Source organism: Rutidosis leptorrhynchoides, chromosome 10 (genome assembly GCF_046630445.1).
Source record: "Rutidosis leptorrhynchoides isolate AG116_Rl617_1_P2 chromosome 10, CSIRO_AGI_Rlap_v1, whole genome shotgun sequence".
NCBI lineage: Eukaryota > Viridiplantae > Streptophyta > Magnoliopsida > Asterales > Asteraceae > Rutidosis > Rutidosis leptorrhynchoides.
In genome coordinates, this window is record NC_092342.1 from 291,442,133 (window position 1) to 291,465,350 (window position 23,218).

Consider the following 23,218-nt stretch of genomic DNA (forward strand, 5'->3'; position numbering starts at 1 on the left):
CTTGTGGTCTATATTTATAACGCTGCTAGCATTAAACCTATATCTCACTAACTTTATGTTGATGTTTAAAGCATATTTATTCTCAGGTTCCTAGAAGTCTTCCGCTGTTTGAATATATGTTAGAGAAACCATGTGCATGGAGTCATACATGTTTTATTCGAGGAAGCATTGCATTCACAAAATCATCACCGTGTATTTATTTTGACTGCATTGTCAACGGAAGTATTCTTGTAAACTGTTATTTACGGTGATTGTCTATATGTAGAAATCATCAAATGTTGAAAACATTGAATTTTAAATATTCATTTATGGTATATCTTTTCAAAAGAATGCAATGTTTATAAAACGTATCATATAGAGGTCAAATGCCTCGCGATGTAATCATATGTTATTGTATTCGTCCCTATGGATTGGGTCGGGTCGTTTCAAGGACTGACCTCCTGATCTAATTCAAACATTGAAAAATGTTCATGTAATTAATATAACGTGATCATCGAAGTCTAGAGTGAAAGTTGGTAAACTTTTACTGATATATTTGAAAGTTGTTCTGTATATGCTTTATCAAGTAAGTTATTGATTGATTTGTGGAATAACATGTCAATATAGTTCAGTTCTGATCCCCAAATCAAAAAGATTTAATCAATTTGATATGTCAACTCACAAACGGATATGTTATGCTCCCTGTAATGTGATTCATGATAAGCTGTATTACCTGTTCCTGTGCTGATAACATCAAATACTCTTCATATGCTATTGTTTAATGAAACTGATGTTAGAAGTTGATCTATCGAAGATTTAAAAGGTTAAATATTTTAAATGTGTCTGTTATAATGTTGCTAATCTTGACACACTGGATTTTTTACTGTAATTTGCTTTGTGTATTTGCATGTGCATGCATATCTGAATATGTTTGCTTTCATAAGTTAGTTGCATGTGCATTTCTGTTTCATATTGTAAGATTAACAACTCAGTTCTCAGAAAGGTTTACTGTGAAAGGAATCCTTGTTTTGCATTAAATTAGAGAATAAATTGTTTAGAGCTTAAAGGAACAAAGTGTGTTTATTTTTATACTGTGGAGATCAGTCCCAGGGGGAGTGGACAAGGAAGGTTTTGTGGAATTGGAATCGAAATTTTCTAAGTTTTCAACCCTAAAGACAGTCGACCGAGTGATTGTACACACACGACCGAGTGTGTATTCATTCACGGCCGAGTAGGCGACACACTCGACCGAGTGTGTCTGGGGGTATAAAAAGGATTTGAGTCACAAATGGCTCAGAATACTTGTGTGATTTTGGGGTCGTATTTTACAAAGATTTTTAAATTTAAAGAATGAGTTTTTGATCTCTAGTGTTAGATACATCTTTTCTTGTGATCACAGCGCCACTAACAAGGTATGATAACTCGTTTTCGTTTGCTCATAATCTTTGATTTTGTATTCAAAATGCAAAACACTAATTGAATGCTTTTTAGACTTAATCTGTTAAAATTAGTTGTTTGATTATGTTAATCGGCATGTTTAGAGACTATTGTGACCAGATCTTGAAGCAAAAACAACAGATTTGATTGATTTGCAAAGTTAGGGTTCTCAGATCTGCTAAACACGCTCGACCGAGTGTGTGACACACTTGACCGAGTGAGTTCACACACTCGATCGTTCGAAGATACACACGACCGTGTGTATATACACACTCGATCGAGTGCATAGAAACCCTAATTTTTGAATTTTGCTGTTTTTGATTGTTTTGTTGAGTTCGTATTATGTTATACTGAATGTTTTGTATAGTTTTGCTCTAAGAATGTCAGGTCCAAGTAGTAGGTTAAGTGAAACTTGGAAATATGATCTTGAACATAAGAGAGCTTTGGCTAAACACAGGCCTATCCGGGTAGAGACCAAAGTTGTTGCAACCCAGATCACTCAAGATCAGTGGAAAGGTTTAGATTGTATAACATTTCTTCAGATAGGGAATCATTTCTGTCCTAAGCTTATCCGAGAGTTCTATTCTAGTGTAGCCATAGAGAAGAAGCATGTTCATGTTAATTTCTTTGGTAATACCTATAAGTGGACCATAGATGACTTCGCAGATCACTTACTATTGAATTACTGGGGAGCCAAGGTTTATTGCCCTAGTAAAGATATTAGAGAGATTTCTAGCAAATTTGATGCTGGTGGGGTGGCAGCTCACATCACCAAGCCAGGGTATGTAATCGGTTCCAATAGAATTGAGATCAGAGATAGTGATGTTAGGGATGACTTGGTGTCTAACTTGAGGATTATCAAAAGTAGCGTGGTGTTTAGAGATCCATCGGACGATTTGTTATCTGGTACTGAGGCTGTTCTGTTGTACTGTCTTATGGAACGTATCAAGGTGAATTTTAGTCAGATTGTCATTAGTATCATGAAGGACGCTTTGGACAATGAGGAAAAACCATTTCCCTATGCCGTCCTTTTAAATCACTTATTTGATGAGCTTGATCTTTTTGAGGACACGAATTACAAATTAAAGCCAGTACCAGAGGATGTTATTGAAGCATAATTCTATTGCTTGTGATTCAGTGTGATTATGTTTAATCATGTCTATTATGTAATTTGATAAGGCTAGCCTGTTAGCCTTTGTACTATGGTGTGTAATAAACAATAACCTCTGAACAATGTAACTGTGTGGGTATTAGTTAATGTGCTTGCTATGTTTGTTTATCCGTTGATTCGTATAATTAACTAGATACCACATGATACATGGAGGTAAATGCTTATTAGTTATATTGTTTTGAGTGTTTTTCAGATATTCAATATGTCTCAAGAACAACAGCAGATGTCTGATGAAGAACGTGAACCGCGAATCCCTTTATCTTCTGAGTTACCAGGTCTGATTGGTCGAGAAGATACAAACTTACTTGCATGTGTTGACGAAAAGGGTCCTGAGGCCCAAAGAGGAGGTTTTGGTCCTATTATTGCATTCTTGAAGCGTTCCATGATCTTTAAAGCTATTACTGCTGAATGTACTCCATATTATTCTCATCAGAGAACATTCTGGGAGGTTGCTCAAGTTGTTACTGAAGATAACAGAAAGGTGATATTGAGTTCTGTTAATAACATGATTGTTCGTATTTCAGCACAGACTATCAGGGAAGATCTGGGATTTCCGGATAATGATGATATGCCAACTGATTTGCCGATTCTGGAAGTTAGAAGGTGCTTAAAGAGATGTGGTTATACTGGTGATATAACCAAAGCTGTTAAACGTACGAAGCTTCCAAGGTAGTACCGATACTTTACGTACGTTCTTCTTAGGTGTTTGAGCCCGATGCAGGGCGATTTTGATGAGATGACTGCAAAGTACAGATCTATGTTTGTTGCGTTGGTTTTGAACGCCGATTTTAACTTCTCTCAAGTGATTTTTGATGGAATGGTTCTGAATGTTAAGAGGAAGATTCATCTGGTGTTCCCGAGGTTTCTTCAGATTATGCTGGAGAAGCAAGTTCAGGGATTAGTGAAAATTCCTGAGGATGAGCTAAAACAGAATCATTTAAATGATCAATCATTCAACAGGTTTTTGCAGAGCCGGGTTGAGGTCCCGGAGAAAGGGTTGATCGGTCATCTGATTAATGAGAATTACGTGTGTTCGGAAGGTTTGAGTTGTCATCATGAGAACAGTACTTCTGGGGATGAGACCGATATTACTATTGAAGGAGGAGAAGAGGTGAATCAACCACTGCCAAGACAAACTGGTCCCCGATTAGTTGATGAGGAGAATGTAACAGCGCTTGATGAGAGTCAGGTGGATTTGGTAAAAAAGAAGTTAGCTGAAGCTCCTAAGGTGTCGACAAGAGGGAGACAAAAGCGTTTGAAGATTTTGGTTAAAGAAGGAAGTTCATCTTCCACAACTAAGTCTCAGCCAAAGGTTGCTCCGACTGTTCAAGCTACTGGTGGTTCTACTCAAACTCCACCCACTCAACTACAATAAACAACATCTTCTCAACAAGTTCAAGCTTCTCAACATCCAGAGGTTGCTTCAGGTGATTTGACAGGAATAGTTAACTGGAAGTTGATTCAGTTGTCTGCTGATTTCGCTAAATTTTAAAAGGCTGCTGACGAAGACAAGAATAAGACAGAAACTGAAATGTCAGAGTTGAGGAAGTTATTTGATCGATAACAGTTGAAGATTGATGAACTAGAGAAAAATGTGGGAAGTCAAGCTGGTGAAATTTTGACTCTTTATACTCAAAATCAAGAATTGACTGAGAGGTTAAATGAATGGGAGAAAAAGGTTGTGGTTGAAGAGGAAGATGGAGAACCTGATCCTTTTGGTACTTTTGGAGAAGCAGAGGAAGACAGGGCTGTTGAAGTTGCTAAAGACTACATGGAGGATAACCTGCTGTATGTAACTCCTCTTCAAGTTATAACAGTTTCTGAATTTTTAGCTATGCAGGATTGTCTTAATCACACTACTGTTTACACTGATTTAGAAGAAGGGGAGATCCCTCCGGATCTCACCGAAACTGAGCAGGAATTGATGGAGCGTCTAGAGTGAGAAGCTAAGGAATCTGCTGACTGATAATGCTAAAAACGAACATATATTTCATAGCATTATTCCTCAAGAAAGACAAGCTTTTAGTTGCAATTGTTCTATTTACAAGTGAGATTCGTTTAAATAATAAAAGGTGAAGACAAAAGACAGATTCGACGAATTGAAGACGCAAACGACCAAAAAGCTCAAAAGTACAAAAGACAATAAAAAAGGTTCCAATTATTGACAAGAAACGTCTCGAAATTACAAGAGTACAAGATTCAAAACGCAAAGTACAAGATATTAAATTGTACGCAAGGACGTTCGAAAATCCGGAAACGGGACCAGAGTCAACTCTCAACGCTCGACGCAACGGACTAAAAATTACAAGTTAACTATGCACATAAATATAATATAATATTTAAATAATTCTTATAATTATTTAATATATTATATTTATTTAAAACCATCGGTAAACAAAGAGCCAAACTCCTCTGAGCTGTAAAAGCAAACTCCGCGACTCGCGGAGTTTGAAGGCCAAAAATGCCGCGAGTCGCGGAGCCCCAAGTTTTGAAAGTCCCTATAAAAGCAACCGAATTCTGAGCATTTTTCATCATCTTTTTCTTCTTCTCCTCATTCATACGTAAAATATATATATATATTTATAATTTATATTTTAATTTTAATTATAATTCTAATAATAAGGGTATGTTAGCGAATATTGTAAGGGTGTAAGTCGAAATTCTGTCCGTGTAACGCTACGCTATTTTTAATCATTGTAAGTTATGTTCAACCTTTTTACATTAATGTCTCGTAGCTAAATTATTATTATGCTTATTTAATCCGAAGTAATCATGATGTTGGGCTAATTACTAAAATTGGGTAATTGGGCTTTGTACCATAATTGGGGTTTGGACAAAAGAACGACACTTGTGGAAATTAGACTATGGGCTATTAATGGGCTTTATATTTGTTTAACTAAATGATAGTTTGTTAATGTTAATATAAAGATTTACAATTGGGCGTCCCTATAAATTACCATATACACTCAATCGGACACGATGAGCGGGGTATTTATATGTACGAATAATCGTTCATTTAACCGGACACGGGAATGGATTAATAGTCACTAGAATAATTAAAACAGGGGTGAAATTATGTACAAGGACACTTGGTATAATTGATAACAAAATATTAAAACCTTGGGTTACACTCAGTCGACATCCTGGTGTAATTATTAAACAAAATATTAAAATCTTGTTACAGTTTAAGTCCCCAATTAGTTGGAATATTTAACTTCGGGTATAAGAATAATTTGACGAGGACACTCGCACTTTATATTTATGACTGATGGACTGTTATGGACAAAAACCAGACGGACATATTAAATAATCCAGGACAAAGGACAATTAACCCATGGGCATAAAACTAAAATCAACACGTCAAACATCATGATTACGGAAGTTTAAATAAGCATAATTCTTTTATTTCATATTTAATTTCCTTTATTTTATATTTAATTGCACTTCTAATTATCGCATTTTTATTTATTGTTATTGTATTTAATTGCACTTTTAATTATCGCAAGTTTATTTTATCGCATTTTTATTAATCGCAATTTCATTATCGTTATTTACTTTATGCTTTAATTTAAGTCTTGTATTTATTTTTAATATTTTACATTTGGTTTTAACTGCGACTAAAATTTTAAAATCGACAAACCGGTCATTAAACGGTAAAAACCCCCCTTTATAATAATAATATTACTTATATATATATATTTGTATTTTTATAAAAGTAAACTAATATAGCGTTAAGCTTTGTTTAAAAAGATTCCCTGTGGAACGAACCGGACTTACTAAAAACTACACTACTGTACGATTAGGTACACTGCCTATAAGTGTTGTAGCAAGGTTTAAGTATATCCATTCTATAAATAAATAAATATCTTGTGTAAAATTGTATCGTATTTAATAGTATTTTCTGCAAAAATATAAGCTATTTTATATACTACTCTGCTAAAACATCAAGTATTTTTGGCGCCGCTGCCGGGGAAATTCTTAAACGCCTGAAGCGCAACGCTAATATATAAAAAAAAAAGATTTTTAGTTTACTTTTATTAAAATTCGTTTTTGTAAAAATACGTTTTAAATATTCGAAAATATAAAAAGAAAAACAAAAATATAAATATTTTTAAGATTTTGTTAAATATTTAAGTTTTATAAAGTATCTTTAGTTTGTAAAAATATAAGTTTTATTTAATTTATTTTATAAATATATTTTATAAATATAAAAAACCGAAAAAAAAATATAAATATATATAAATCTATTTTTTTTTTTAGATTATTATAAAGTATTTTATTTTTATCTTAGTTATTAAAGATAAGTTTTATTTAAATTATATAAAAAACTTTAGATTATATAAACAGAAAATAAAAATAAAATAAAAACGCGTAAATTTTAAACTGTTTCAGAGTTGAATTTCTGAACCCCGCGACTCGCGGGGTTTACTGCCTTGAATACCGTAACTCGCGGAGAAAACCTGACACACGACAGAAGCCCTAATCAGGCATTAATCACGGTGTAATTATTATTATTATTATTATTTAATTAAAAACCCTAAATAGGTTTTATTTATTTATTAATTAGTTTAGTTTATTAATTTAATTTGTTTTATTTAGTTTTAAATAGTTTAATTAATTTGTAAAATTAATAGTTTTATAAAATAAATAATATAAAAATAATATTTTTATAAAAATTTTACTTTTTACAACTTTTTATATATTTTTATATTTTGTCCCTTTTTAATCGTTTTAGCGTAACTTTTGTATTTTTAGCTCATATTTAGTTTTAAACTTAGTTTTTGCCATAGTTATTTTTACTTCTAGATTTTTAGGCTTTGCCGTAGAATTCCTTAAGTGCTTTTTCTTAGACTAAGATTTAGGTGCTTTAGAATTTTGCGACGCCTTTTTAAGTTTTAGTTTCTTTTTAAGTTATTTCCATTTGGGATATAGTTTTTCTTGTAAGCTTTAATATTTTTAGACGACTTTTACCTATGTATCAATTATCATTCCAATTAGTAATCTCAATTTGCGATTATAATTTTAAGTTAGTTGTAGTAATAAGGTTAGGTTAGTCAAGTACTTTTAAGTTTTATAAGTTTCTTTAATTTTTCCGTCACCTTTTATTTTTCAACCATTTTTCTTTTTCGACCTTTTTCGACGAACTCTTTTTCTTTCTTATTTCTCGCTATTCTAGTTTTTAGGACATAGATTTTTATTCTACTTCTTATCTAATTTTCTTAAAATTACGAAAATTTATTTTAAGTGGTTAAATTGATAGACATCAAAATTTTCTGGTTCGTAGTAATAGTTGGATTTGTACGTGGACCGGGTTATTGGAGCCAAACAGTCCTCAATTATATTGAGACCAAACGAATCCTGCCCCTCTGCTGCATCTTTTGACTATTCAAAACGTGGGCAAAATCAGAAAAGTCTATTAATTGGATAACTTATTATAATTTTTCTTTCCTTTTAAAAACTAATAGGATATTCAGTGAATGCACCGAGCAAGACGATCACCACCTTTTGTACGTTCACCACCTGTAACTAGATCAAGACATTTAGCAAATATTACTGCCGTTGATTTTTCTTTAGAATCGTCATCCAGTCGACCAAGTACTTCAGTTCAAATTTCCGATAATCCATTTTTTGAACCCGACCTCACAATTGAGAATCCGGAGAATATTCAGGAACGATTCGTAGATCCTGAACCACTAAACTTTCCTCCGGAACCACCAATCATTCAAACAGAGATTGTTGAGAAACGAACCATTAAATCAGAATCTTCTAGTGATTCCGATTCAACAAATTCAATTATGGAGAATCTGGAACCGTTAAGTATGGAAGACCGAATGAGAGCTAAACGCACTGGCCAAGGTCACGCAATTACTCATCCAGACATTAATGCGCCAGATTATGAAATCAAAGGACAAATTCTACACATGGTGACTAATCAATGCCAATTTAGTGGTGCGCCGAAGGAAGATCCAAATGAACATCTACGTACCTTTAATAGGATCTGCACACTATTTAAAATCCGAGAAGTGGAGGATGAACAGATATATCTTATGTTATTTCCCTGGACTTTAAATGGAGAAGCCAAAGATTGGTTGGAATCGTTACCTGAAGGGGCGATCGATACATGGGATGTTTTAGTTGACAAATTTCTTAAACAATTCTTTCCGTCATCTAAAGTCGTAAGACTTCAAGCAGAAATTGTTACGTTTACACAGAAACTGAATGAAACTCTATATGAGGCATGGACTAGATATGGAAAGTTGTTAAGAGGATGTCCGCAACATGGTTTAGACACCTGTCAAATAGTACAAATATTCTACCAAGGATGCGACATCACTACAAGGAAAGACATAGATATAGCAGCTGGTGGTTCTATTATGAAGAAAACCGAAACTGATGCTTACAAAATTATTGATAACACTGCTTCCCACTCACATGAGTGGCACCAAGAAAAAGATATCGTTAGATCATCTAAAGCAGCTAGAGCCGATTCTAGCCATGACTTAGATTCCATTTCTGCAAAGATAGATGCTGTGGAGAGACGAATGGAAAAGATGACTAAAGATATTCACTCAATACGAATTAGTTGTGAGCAGTGTGGAGGACCACATTTGACAAAAGATTGTCTCAGTATTGAATTAACAATGGAACAAAGAGAGAATATTTCATACATAAACCAAAGGCCTGGAAATAATTATCAGAATAATTATCAACCGCCAAGACCGATTTACAATCAAAACCAGAATTATAACAAAAATATTCCATACAACAACCAACAAGGTCCTAGCAATCAACAAGTATCCAATAATACTTACAATCAGCAAAGACCTAATTTTCAAAACAAACCACCACAACAAACCGATGATAAAAAGCCGAATTTAGAAGATATGATGACGAAGCTAGTTGAAACTCAAACGCAGTTTTTCACATCTCAAAAACAAACCAATGAACAAAATGCTCAAGCATTTAGAAATCAACAAGCTTCTATTCAAAATCTGGAACAAGAAGTAAGTAACCTAGCAAGGTTAATAGGTGAAAGAAAACCGGGAAGTCTACCTAGTGATACAAATGCTAACCCCCGAAATGAAACAGCTAAAGCTATTACCACAAGAAGTGGTACAACACTTAAACCACCGGAAATACCTGTAACTTCTGATGAAGCTATTCCTACTCCACAAGAACCACAACCTGATCAAGATAAGGAAAAAGAACCGGTAGTTGAAAAGGTTAATGAAGATAACACAGTTAAGGCTAAACCTTATGTTAAACCATACCAACCACCACTTCCTTACCCGAGTAAAATGAAGAAAGAGAAACTTGAAGCCGAGCAATCCAAATTCTTGGATATGTTTAAACAGATAAATGTAAATCTTCCTTTCATTGATGTGATTTCAGGAATGCCTAGATATGCTAAATTCTTGAAAGATCTAATTTCAAATAGAAAGAAAATGGAAGAACTCTCGGCTGTTACTATGAATGCTAATTGTTCAGCAGTGCTGTTGAATAAGATACCAGAAAAACTATCTGATCCAGGAAGTTTCACAATTCCATGTTTTCTGGGTAGTCTTAGTTCAATAGAAGCATTGGCAGACTTAGGTGCTAGTATAAATCTAATGCTGTATTCACTATACACTAAACTAGACCTTGGAGAATTGAAACCAACCAGAATAAGCATACAACTAGCCGATAGATCAATAAAATATCCTAGAGGGATAATGGAGAACATGCTAGTTAAAGTTGGTACTTTAGTATTTCCAGTAGATTTTGTTGTTCTGGACATGGAAGAAGATTCTCAAGTTCCTCTCATATTAGGAAGACCATTCTTAAACACGGCTAAAGCAATGATAGACGTGTTCGGTAAGAAATTGACCCTAAGTATAGAGGATGAGAGTGTTACCTTTTCAGTTGATAGAGCAATGCAACAACCACAATCTGCAGATGATACATGTTATTATATTCAAACTATAGATGCACATGCAGAATTATTAGAAGAATTTCCAGAATTACAAGGAACGGGAGAATGTTCTTTAGGAGAAGGTAATGAACCAATTGATGAAGCTGAAATGTTAGCTACACTTATAGCTAATGGATATGAACCAACAACAGAAGAAATTCAAATGCTAAAAGAAGAAGACAAATATCGATATAAATCATCGATAGAAGAACCTCCGAAATTAGAGTTAAAGCCACTTCCAAACCATTTGGAATACGCTTATTTACATGGTGAATCTGAATTACCAGTAATAATATCGTCTTCTCTTACTGAAAATGAGAAATCACAACTCATTTCTGTGTTGAAAGCTCATAAACCAGCCATTGCATGAAAGATTCATGATATTAAAGGAATAAGTCCTTCGTATTGCACACATAAAATCCTTATGGAAGAAGGTCATAAAACGTATGTGCAACGCCAACGAAGACTAAATCCTAATATGCAAGATGTAGTTAAGAAAGAGATTATTAAACTGCTAGATGCAGGTCTAATTTATCCAATCTCTGATAGTCCATGGGTAAGCCCAGTTCAATGCGTACCTAAGAAGGGTGGCATGACTGTCATTACAAATGAGAAAAATGAGCTTATTCCTACTAGGACTGTAACAGGATGGCGTGTATGTATTGATTATAGAAAATTAAATGACGCCACCAGAAAAGATCACTTTCCCTTACCTTTCATAGATCAAATGTTGGAAAGATTAGCCGGAAATAGTTACTATTGTTTTCTAGATGGATTTTCCGGATATTTTCAAATTCCAATAGCACCCGAAGATCAAGAGAAAACCACATTCACGTGCCCTTATGGTACTTTTGCTTACAAACGCATGCCATTTGGACTTTGCAACGCCCCTGCAACCTTTCAAAGGTGTATGATGGCGATTTTTCACGACATGATAGAAGAATGCATGGAAGTTTTCATGGATGACTTTTCAGTCTTCGGTGATACATTTGAATCATGTCTAGTTAATCTGGAACGAATGCTTCTTAGATGCGAACAATCAAATCTAGTACTTAATTGGGAGAAATGCCATTTCATGGTTAAAGAAGGCATCGTTCTTGGACATAAAATTTCAAAAGAAGGAATTGAAGTGGATAGAGCTAAAGTAGATATAATTGCTAAACTTCCACATCCCACCAATGTTAGAGGAGTTAGGAGTTTTCTAGGGCATGCCGGTTTTTACCGACGTTTCATAAAAGATTTTTCTAAAATTGCCACTCCTATGAATAAACTCCTAGAAAAGGATGCTCCATTCATCTTTTCAGATGAGTGTATCAAATCTTTTAATATTCTTAAAGAAAAACTCACTAATGCACCGATCATGATAACACCAAATTGGAATCTACCATTTGAACTAATGTGCGATGCAAGTGATTTTGCAATGGGAGCCGTTTTAGGACAAAGGATTGAAAAACGATTTCAACCTATATATTATGCTAGTAAGACATTACAAGGAGCACAAACGAACTATACAACTATTGAAAAAGAACTCCTTGCTATTGTCTTTGCTTTTGACAAATTTCGATCATATCTCGTTCTAGCAAAAACGGTGGTCTATACCGACCATTCTGCTCTTAGATACCTATTTTCAAAACAAGATGCTAAACCAAGATTAATCCGTTGGATCTTACTCTTACAAGAGTTTGATATTGAAATCCGAGATAAAAGAGGAGCAGAAAATCTCACCGCTGATCATCTTTCTCGTCTTGAAAATCCCGAATTAGAAGTTCTAAATGAATCGGCCATACAAGACAACTTTCCTGATGAATATCTATTGAAGATAGATTTTAAAGAAATACCATGGTTTGCAGACTATGCAAACTATTTAGTATGTGGATTCCTTGAAAAAGGATTATCGTACCAAAGACGAAAGAAATTCTTCAGTGATATAAAACACTATTTTTGGGAAGATCCACATCTGTTTAAAAGTTGTCCCGATGGAATAATACGCCGATGTGTATTTGGAGATGAAGCTAGTAAAATTTTAAACCATTGTCACACAGGACCAACAGGAGGGCATTATGGGCCTCAACTAACAGCAAGAAAAGTTTATGATGCTGGATTCTATTGGCCTACAATTTACAAAGATGCACACCTTCTTTGCAAATCCTGTGATGCATGTCAAAGGGCCGGAAAAATAAGTCAACGTGATGAAATGCCACAAAATGTCATCCAAGTATGTGAAGTATTTGACATTTGGGGTATTGACTTTATGGGTCCATTTCCAAAATCTCATAATAATCTATATATACTCGTAGCCATTGATTATGTATCTAAATGGGCGGAAGCACAAGCTCTCCCAACTAATGATGCACGAGTTGTAGTCAACTTTTTAAAACGTCTTTTTGCAAGGTTTGGAACACCGAAAGCTTTAATAAGTGATCGGGGTACTCATTTCTGTAATAATCAACTTGAGAAAGTTCTTAAAAGATATGGAGTAACTCATAAAATCTCCACCGCATATCATCCACAAACAAGTGGACAAGTTGAAAATACCAACCGAGCCTTAAAACGTATTCTAGAGAAAACCGTAGGATCAAATCCGAAGGAATGGTCCATTAAATTGGAGGATGCACTCTGGGCTTTTAGAACAGCCTACAAAACTCCAATTGGAACCACACCTTTTAGACTTGTTTATGGAAAAGCATGTCATCTTCCAGTAAAAATTGAACACAAAGCATTTTGGGCTTTGAAGACATGTAATCTTGATTTACATGAAGCTGGACGTCTACGGTTAAATCAACTAAACGAATTAGAAGAATTAAGACATGAAGCATACGATAATTCGTTAATCTATAAGGAAAGAACGAAGAAATGGCATGATAAAAGAATCAGAAGTTCAAAAGAATTTAAGGAAGGAGACAGAGTTCTTCTTTTCAATTCACGATTCAAGCTATTTCCTGGAAAATTGAAATCAAGATGGTCTGGACCATTCATAGTCAAAAGAGTTTTCCCATACGGAACGATAGAATTAATAAATTCAAATGGGATTGAATTTAAAGTTAATGGTCACAGAGTTAAACATTACATACATGGTCCGATGGAAGTCGACAACGAAGTTAATCACAATTTTGACACCACAGCTAACTAAGTGTGGGGAGAATCAAGTCTTTAAAGGATAATATGTATTTCTGTTAGAGTTAGATTGTCTGTTTTCGTGTAGTTCTCGAAAATGGAACCCGAATGGTCTTTCCCTAGCAGACCCTAAAGAACTAGTCTTCTTCCCCCATTCTGAATTTTTATTTTTTTTAGGTTTTTACAAAATGAAGACTGCCTGTGAACTAAACCATGGTCTAATACTACACGCTTTGATCACTAAACGTAATAATGACATACTACCGAGTGAATTAGTATCAGTAATTAGAGAAAGAAGGGACGGAGTTAGAAAAGAATCCAGATGCGAAGATAATAAGTTACAATTTGATAAAGGAAAATCAAAATCCGCAGCAAAAAGAAGAGCACGACACCTAGAACGATGTCACAAATGCGGAAAATGGTCACATGGAGGTAAATGTTCAAATAATCAAACCTATTCAAATACCGAATTTGTTACTTTATGCAGAGACGGACCGTTCATATGTTTAGAAGAAAAGACACTGAATGCTCGAGGTTACGCCTATGTAGCTATGGAAAACCAATTAAACCGACTATTTTATGAATGGGATAGATCATATAACTAAGAAATCTATTTCACAGGTATGTTTGTACAGTTTTTATTTTATTTATTTTTATTTTTAAACCTTTTGATAATAAACGCTAATTTGTTCGCTATAAAGTATTAAATTGGTATTAAATAAAATTAGGTTTGGCGACCGAAATTATTGATATCATTCAAAACTTTATTACATCACTGCGAAATTTAACGTTTATTCTTAAGGTATAAATATCTTTAAACAATCAACCCAAAATATTTCAAAAATTCGTCATGAGTTAAATTAGGTTTTGGAACCGAAATTACTTTACCGAAAAGAGGGGCGCATATTTTTGATAATATTTGATTGATTAAAGTGGGATAAAAAAGCCAAAAAGATTTTTAATTTTATTTTTACTATGTTTTTAAAATTAATATTTAAATCTTAAATTAATATTGTAAACTTTGTAAAAACAATATATTTAAAATTGTAAATATTTGAAAAATTAATATAAGTTTGGTGTGAATTTATAATATGAATTTTTAAATTAAATTTGGTGTGAATTTTTAATTTTTAAAATATGAATTTTTAATTTTATGCATTTCAAATTTTAATTTTGGTGTGAATTTTTAATATTAATTTTGAATTTTATATTTAAATTGTGTGAATTTAAAAACAAAAATTTACTTTATCTCATTAAGTTAAAAATACGATTTTTAAAATTCGTCGTAAGTTGAAGACTAGGTCTTTAAACCGAAATTGCTTTACCCAAGGGAGGGACGAGAACTTTTATTATCATTATTTTTAATCTTATTGAATTAAAGTATGCCAAAAACATTAAAAAAAAACCCAAAAATCTTAGCTTTTAAAACAATCGCTACAAAAAGACAAATTTTAAAATTTTGTCGAAGGACGGACTAGGACATCGATCCGAAACGACCTCGTTCTAAATAACAAGGGAAACAAAATTTTAAAATTAATTACTTAATTGTTTTATAAGTTAAAGATTATAAAAAAAAAAAATTAGCAAACTCCGCGACTCGCGGAGTTTGAAGGGGAAATCTCCGCGAGTCGCGGGAGGACCGAAATACAGAAAAATAAAAAGAGCTGCAACTGATCAGTCCACACCTCAAACCAAAAAATACTGCGAACATATACGCGAAAAAACCCCAAAACACCCCCAAAATCACAATTTTTAACCGTTAATCACCAAATTTTTTACTAAAATCATGTTGAGAAGGATGCTATCAAGGAATTACTCAAGAAAAACGGTAAATTTCTACACCTAAACACCATTTAATCCGAAATTAGTGTTCTTGAGCAATTTTTTTTCCCAATTTGATTTTGATGCTTTTTAGTGTAATTAGGCTTAAATTGTTTATGTATTATGCTTGTATAACCTAGATTGATGCTATTTAACATGATTAGAAGCCTTAAACTTCAAATTTTGAGTAATCTAGGGTTTGTGTTCTTGAGCAAATTTGGGGCTTTTTGATATAAACAGGTTATGGCCGATTTTTGTCATGAATTGTTGCTAAATTAAGTAGTGTAACATGTTTAGGTAGTTAAATGATCCAAACTTTGAGCCTAAACATGATTTTGAGAATTAAAGTAGACTTTTTCAAGTCTAAAAATTCATGAACTTGATTTTTGAGAGATAATGCCATTTGAAACTTGTTTAATTGATAGTAATGATTATTTTGACATGTTATTTGAGTTGAATGCTTATGAACTTGGCGAACATTTTCGTATATGCTATTTTAAAAAAGTGTAGATGTGAAAATGAGCTTAAGTTTGATATAAATTGATCATGTCATTATGATTATTTTGATTGATGATTTTGCTGACACTAATGCATATTTGGATGCACAAAAATTGTGTTTGATGCGTTTTGCAGACTGAAAGGGGTGAATCTTCATCCCAAGCTCGCAATGCTCCTGCTGAGAATGCGGAACAACAGGAGGTGGATAACTACTACAAGCAGGATATACCTCATCCAGTCATGACATTTTCTGATATGCACTTGGAAGATTTGCATCCGAACCTGAGATTTGACAGACTTTGGATAGATTATCCAAAGTATCAAAGGGGGTTGCATACGCTTCATTCTAAAGTTGTTGAGGTACCTAGGGTCATAGAATGGGGACCCTTAGAAGCTGTAGAATTGGCCGGGCCAATTAGGGAATTACTTGTACAGAGGTATGGTAATTTTACTTTTAATGACTGGGTACGTTTATTCACCATGCGTAGACCTGTATATAAAGTATGGTGTGAAGAATTGTTGTGTAGTATAGAGTTGAATGATCGGGTAGCTAGTTTAACCGATCGTTCTTTTATTAGATTTTTGTTAGGCGGTTCGATGCGCCACATGTCTTTACTGGACATGGCTCAGGCTTTACGTATATATACGCCTGAGGAGTTAGCATCTGCCGATTGTAGAGGGTTGGTACTAAACAGTAGAAAGATAGATGAAAATTTTGATACACACGGTGTGTGGAGTCAAATGACAAGCCATCACCGTTTCAAAGGGGGAAATTACTCTTATTTGGATATAGATAGAGCCGAATTAAGAGTGATTCATAGGTTTTTAGCTAATTCGATTACACAAAGGGGTAAGAACAAGGAAAAGGTAAATGAACAGGATTTGTTTTACCATATGTGTATTCGAGACCCACAAAGCGCTGTAAGTATACCGTATTATGTGGGTTATTATTTATCAGCTATGGTTCGGGGGATGAGACCGCATAGCATAATAGGAGGTGGTATTTTTATTACTTTGATTGCTGAATATCTCGGTGTGGATATAAGTCGGGGGGGATTATTAGTCGAAGAACCAGAACCCCGCGATACTATAGGTTTAAATGTATACCATGGTGCGAAAGTTTTGAAGAGGCGAAATAACGCCGCAGTACCATACCATGGTAGACATCCACAGGTTGAGAGAAACCAACAGCAAGGTAATGTAGGAGGGGGAAATGAGATGCAAGAAATGCAAAGGTTTATAGCTTCACAGGAGTACGAAAATGCTAGACAGAGAGCATTTGAAGATTGGCAAGTTCATCAGAACCAAATCATAGCTCATTGCCAACATATAGGTAGAAACTATATTCCTACACCAAAACCCATCTTCCCTCCCTGGTCTATAGAGATGCAACCACCGTATCCTACGTATAACCCTGCCGAAGCATTCTATAGCACCTATGGTTATGCTTGGAACCCCTATTGGTATCAATATCATCCATAGTCTACTTATTTTTATTTATTTTGTAATTTATATTGTTGATACGTTTAATACTTATGTTAATATTGTAATAGTTGTTATAATTTTCTAACTTTTATTCTTAGATTTTATTAATTTTTGAATGTGGGGTAATATACCAAACTTCAAAAATATGTATATATGTTTGCAGTTTATCTTATGTACACAACAGGGTAAAACAACGCATTTTCAAAGACTGGCATTAAGTTCAGCAAAAGCAACTAATTTTGACGACAAGATGCAAAATATATGTGAAATAACAACAAGACGGAATGAACAAATAATGTGCACCATTTATCATTCAGCAAACAAACGCCAATATATTTGGAAACTTTGGTAAAAATTTAATCATTTTCACACAAATCACCCTCAATAATTTAAATTATTACTGATTTCTTGCAAATGAGGGTATTGCAAGATCTTAAGTGTGGGAAGGAGTTAAATTCTTTCGGATTTTAAAATTTTATACACTTGGTTACCATTAAAAATACTAGTAAAGCAGTAGTTGTATTAGAATCTAGTGCTCTCTGATAATAAAGAACAGCCCTAGTCTTATATACTGACTACCCAATTCTAGTAAAATTTTAAAAAAATTTCAATTAAATGAACTCAAATTCATGTTTATACATATTTATGAACGATAAAACTAGGTGTTAACACCGAAATTATTGTTACCTCGGAAAGGACATAAATTGAGAAACAAACCAAAATGTTAAAATTCATTTAAAATGGAATAGAGGACGATAAAAAGGAAAATAAAAGCCAAGTGTGGGAAAATTTACCAAGTTATCTTAAACATATGTCACATATATCTGTAACAAATAACTGAAAATACTTTTGCTTTGAACTAAACTAAACTGTTTTACCTGATTTACTGTAAGAAAGATGGATCTACACGATGAATCAATTCCATCATTAAAAGGAAGTAAAGTCTTCCGAAAAAGACACGCGCTTCTTGATTTAGGTCATGAAGTTGTCGTCCAGACCAGCTGTAGGTTGACGAAAAATCCAGAAAAGTCATCACTAAAATCAGCAGGAAATCCACGAACCTCAGCATTAAACAGGGTCGCCAAGTGGTCAGATTTATCCTAACCATGAGAAGGACTTATCTCGTACAATGGGGGGCACCATGCAAATTAGCTGGATAAGACTAATGAATCAGATCCCCAGAAAGGATAATCTCCTTAAAGATTAAAAATCAGCTTCTAAGACTGATATTACTCAATCCTTGAGATTGACCTTAAAGATTGAGAATTACAAACTCATGGAATTCGATGATATCTAAACTCGAGCTTAAACGAGAAAATATTTTGATCAAAATTACAAACCGATTTGTTTTCTGAAAACCCTATTTTCAATGCGTTCATTACCATTGAACGTAAAATCCTAGGAATTCACCTGGAATTCATTAGGTCACTTGAACCAAATCGGGAGTCAACCGTAAGAACGGTGGTTGCATAGTGGTCAAAGACAGGACCTTGTGCCAGACCGAAAAATTATAAGGGTGAGCTTTACTATTGCTCCTACCAAGGATAGTAATTGCGTCCGACACGTTATAGACCATAATTAAAAGCATGTCAGGGGACATTGCCTTAACAGTTGCTTGTTCAACGCTTTCCTTTACAACCGGACGGTAGTTTACCGAAAGGTAATATACGGGACAAGTAAACTGGATGTGTTGCTTTCCAAATACAAGGTTAGCAAGTGGGTGACACAAAACCGCAAGTTTTGAGCTAAAATTTTCAAATCTGAAATCCACCAAAACCACAAAAATATTTTGCAAACATCGGTAAAGGGTTATTCCGGAAAACTTATCTAGGGTAAAAACTAGATTTAATTTTCAAAAGATCAATTGTTTTCATAAAGATCCAATTTCCTTAATGGATCTAAATTTTTATAGTCATGTGGGACTGTAAACCATATCGTTACTACCATTGTTTATACCACCGTAAAGAAATCACTGATGTACAAAGTGTGAAGAATAAAGAAGTGATTCTAGTATTTCAAGACGATATTGCTTGAGGACAAGCAACGCTTAAGTGTGGGAATATTTGATAATGCTAAAAACGAACATATATTTCATAGCATTATTCCTCAAGAAAGACAAGCTTTTAGTTGCAATTGTTCTATTTACAAGTGAGATTCGTTTAAATAATAAAAGGTGAAGACAAAAGACAGATTCGACGAATTGAAGACGCAAACGACCAAAAAGCTCAAAAGTACAAAAGACAATAAAAAAGGTTCCAATTATTGACAAGAAACGTCTCGAAATTACAAGAGTACAAGATTCAAAACGCAAAGTACAAGATATTAAATTGTACGCAAGGACGTTCGAAAATCCGGAAACGGGACCAGAGTCAACTCTCAACGCTCGACGCAACGGACTAAAAATTACAAGTTAACTATGCACATAAATATAATATAATATTTAAATAATTCTTATAATTATTTAATATATTATATTTATTTAAAACCGTCGGTAAACAAAGAGCCAAACTCCTCTGAGCTGTAAAAGCAAACTCCGCGACTAGCGAAGTTTGAAGGCCAAAAATGCCGCGAGTCGCGGAGCCCCAAGTTTTGAAAGTCCCTATAAAAGCAACCGAATTCTGAGCATTTTTCATCATCTTTTTCTTCTTCTCCTCATTCATACGTAAAATATATATATATATATATATATATATATATATATATATATATATATATATATATATATATATATATTTATAATTTATATTTTAATTTTAATTATAATTCGAATAATAAGGGTATGTTAGCGAATATTGTAAGGGTGTAAGTCGAAATTCTGTCCGTGTAACGCTACGCTATTTTTAATCATTGTAAGTTATGTTCAACCTTTTTACATTAATGTCTCGTAGCTAAATTATTATTATGCTTATTTAATCCGAAGTAATCATGATGTTGGGCTAATTACTAAAATTGGGTAATTGGGCTTTGTACCATAATTGGGGTTTGGACAAAAGAACGACACCTGTGGAAATTAGACTATGGGCTATTAATGGGCTTTATATTTGTTTAACTAAATGATAGTTTGTTAATGTTAATATAAAGATTTACAATTGGGCGTCCCTATAAATTACCATATACACTCAATCGGACACGATGGGCGGGATATTTATATGTATGAATAATCGTTCATTTAACCGGACACGGGAATGGATTAATAGTCACTAGAATAATTAAAACAGGGGTGAAATTATGTACAAGGACACTTGGTATAATTGATAACAAAATATTAAAACCTTGGGTTACACTCAGTCGACATCCTGGTGTAATTATTAAACAAAGTATTAAAATCTTGTTACAGTTTAAGTCCCCAATTAGTTGGAATATTTAACTTCGGGTATAAGAATAATTTGACGAGGACACTCGCACTTTATATTTATGACTGATGGACTGTTATGGACAAAAACCACACGGACATATTAAATAATCCAGGACAAAGGACAATTAACCCATGGGCATAAAACTAAAATCAACACGTCAAACATCATGATTACGGAAGTTTAAATAAGCATAATTCTTTTATTTCATATTTAATTTCCTTTATTTTATATTTAATTGCACTTCTAATTATCGCATTTTTATTTATTGTTATTGTATTTAATTGCACTTTTAATTATCGCAAGTTTATTTTATCGCATTTTTATTAATCGCAATTTCATTATCGTTATTTACTTTATGCTTTAATTTAAGTCTTGTATTTATTTTTAATATTTTACATTTGGTTTTAACTGCGACTAAAATTTTAAAATCGACAAACCGGTCATTAAACGGTAAAACCCCCCTTTATAATAATAATATTACTTATATATATATATATTTGTATTTTTATAAAAGTAAACTAATATAGCGTTAAGCTTTGTTTAAAAAGATTCCCTGTGGAACGAACCGGACTTACTAAAAACTACACTACTGTACGATTAGGTACACTGCCTATAAGTGTTGTAGCAAGGTTTAAGTATATCCATTCTATAAATAAATAAATATCTTGTGTAAAATTGTATCGTATTTAATAGTATTTTCTGCAAAAATATAAGCTATTTTATATACTACTCTGCTAAAACATCATTGACGCTGCATCAAAAGCTTCAACTGAAGCTTCGACTTCAGGAGCTCATAATTTTGATGATGATATGAGTGATACTGATGTTTTTGATGAAAGTGATAACAGTTTTGATGAAGTTGTTATTGAGGATGAGCCAACCGAGCCTTATCGTCGTTATGAAGGTGTTGGTGATGAGTATCCAACTTTTGCTGATTAATTTCAGATGAATGATGAGCTTTTGATCAGACAGTGTAAAGAAAAGGAACAGAAAGAACAAGAAAGTGTGTTACCAGAAGGTTTCTAGCCAGTGAAGATCAACAAAGAAAAAGTTGAAGTGTTGGAAGAAGAATGGAAGATTATGATGCGGATTAGGCAGTATGTGATGAAGCCTAAGGTGGAGCCGCAATTTTTGAAGTTTATCGAGCACTGTGAGAGTTTACGTGCTAAGGGAAAGATAATAGCCTGGGCTTATATTAAAGAATTTGATATATATGCGATCAAGAAAGAACATGAAGTGGATTATATCAAATCTCCATATGAATTCAAAACGTTACCTTATTTTGAGTTTATGCAGGTGGCCAGGCTTAAGATGTTGTATCAGGATTATTGTGGAGTTCCTGATATTTTGGTCCGTAAGATAAGAAGATCATATCAGTCACCTAATTTCATAGGTTTTCGTCCTCAGTTTTCGAAGATCTCTTATAGAACGAACAAGAAAACAGGGGTCAGAAGGAAGATAGTAAAATATCAACATGTGAGGTATATGCGTAAGGTTCCTTTGAGGAAGATGCCGCAGCACTTCAGTCCTCGTTTTCGTTGGTGGTATTATGATGAACGCTCGGAGGAAGCGGTTATTGTGTTAGACAAAGATGGAGGAGATGAAAATGATAGTATAAGGGTTCTAGATCCAGTTTGGTTGAGAAACTGTTGTGAGGAAGATATGTTTACCCTTTACTACAACAGGATGCTGTATCGCCCAGAGAATCGTGTGCAAGCTGAACAGTATTGCAGAGTTGTCAAACTTTGCTATCAGAAGAACTGGGTGACAAATCCTTATACGGATTAATAACCGAATGCTTTAGTGTAACGGCTAGGTCTTAGAAGGAGTTGGTTGGTGCATGAATCCCCAGCCGTTATTTGTCTTTATGTTTAAAACATTTCGGTTATGTAATAATGTTTACTCGAGACTATTGATTACATTTGTGATTGTGTGTACTTAATTTATTAAATGATCAATATGTTAAACTGCACACAGTTGACCGAGTGTGTATAGACACTCGACCGACTGTGTCAGTCAGACGACCGAGTGTACACAGACACTCGACCGAGTGTGTCTGTGTTCACTATATGTACAGGTTTAGACTTCTTTGATGAGGTTACTCGTCCTATTCACTCTAAGTCGTAGGTTTTCGTCTCCAGAGAACCCTAACACCATATACCACCGAAATGTATTGTCTAGGTGTCGATCTAATCTAGTTTTAGCTCTAGGTTTGATCTATTCGATCCCAAAATGACCCGTATCTCGGTTTAACCTTATTCTAGTGTATTCCGCCTCTAGGATAGATTGCAAGCGACCTAAGATCCTAAGAATAAACGTCTACAGTATGCTTATAAGATGGATTGCCAACGATACATTCTAAGACCAAATATCGAGTTTTGTTGTTGTATTTAGTATGTATTTGTT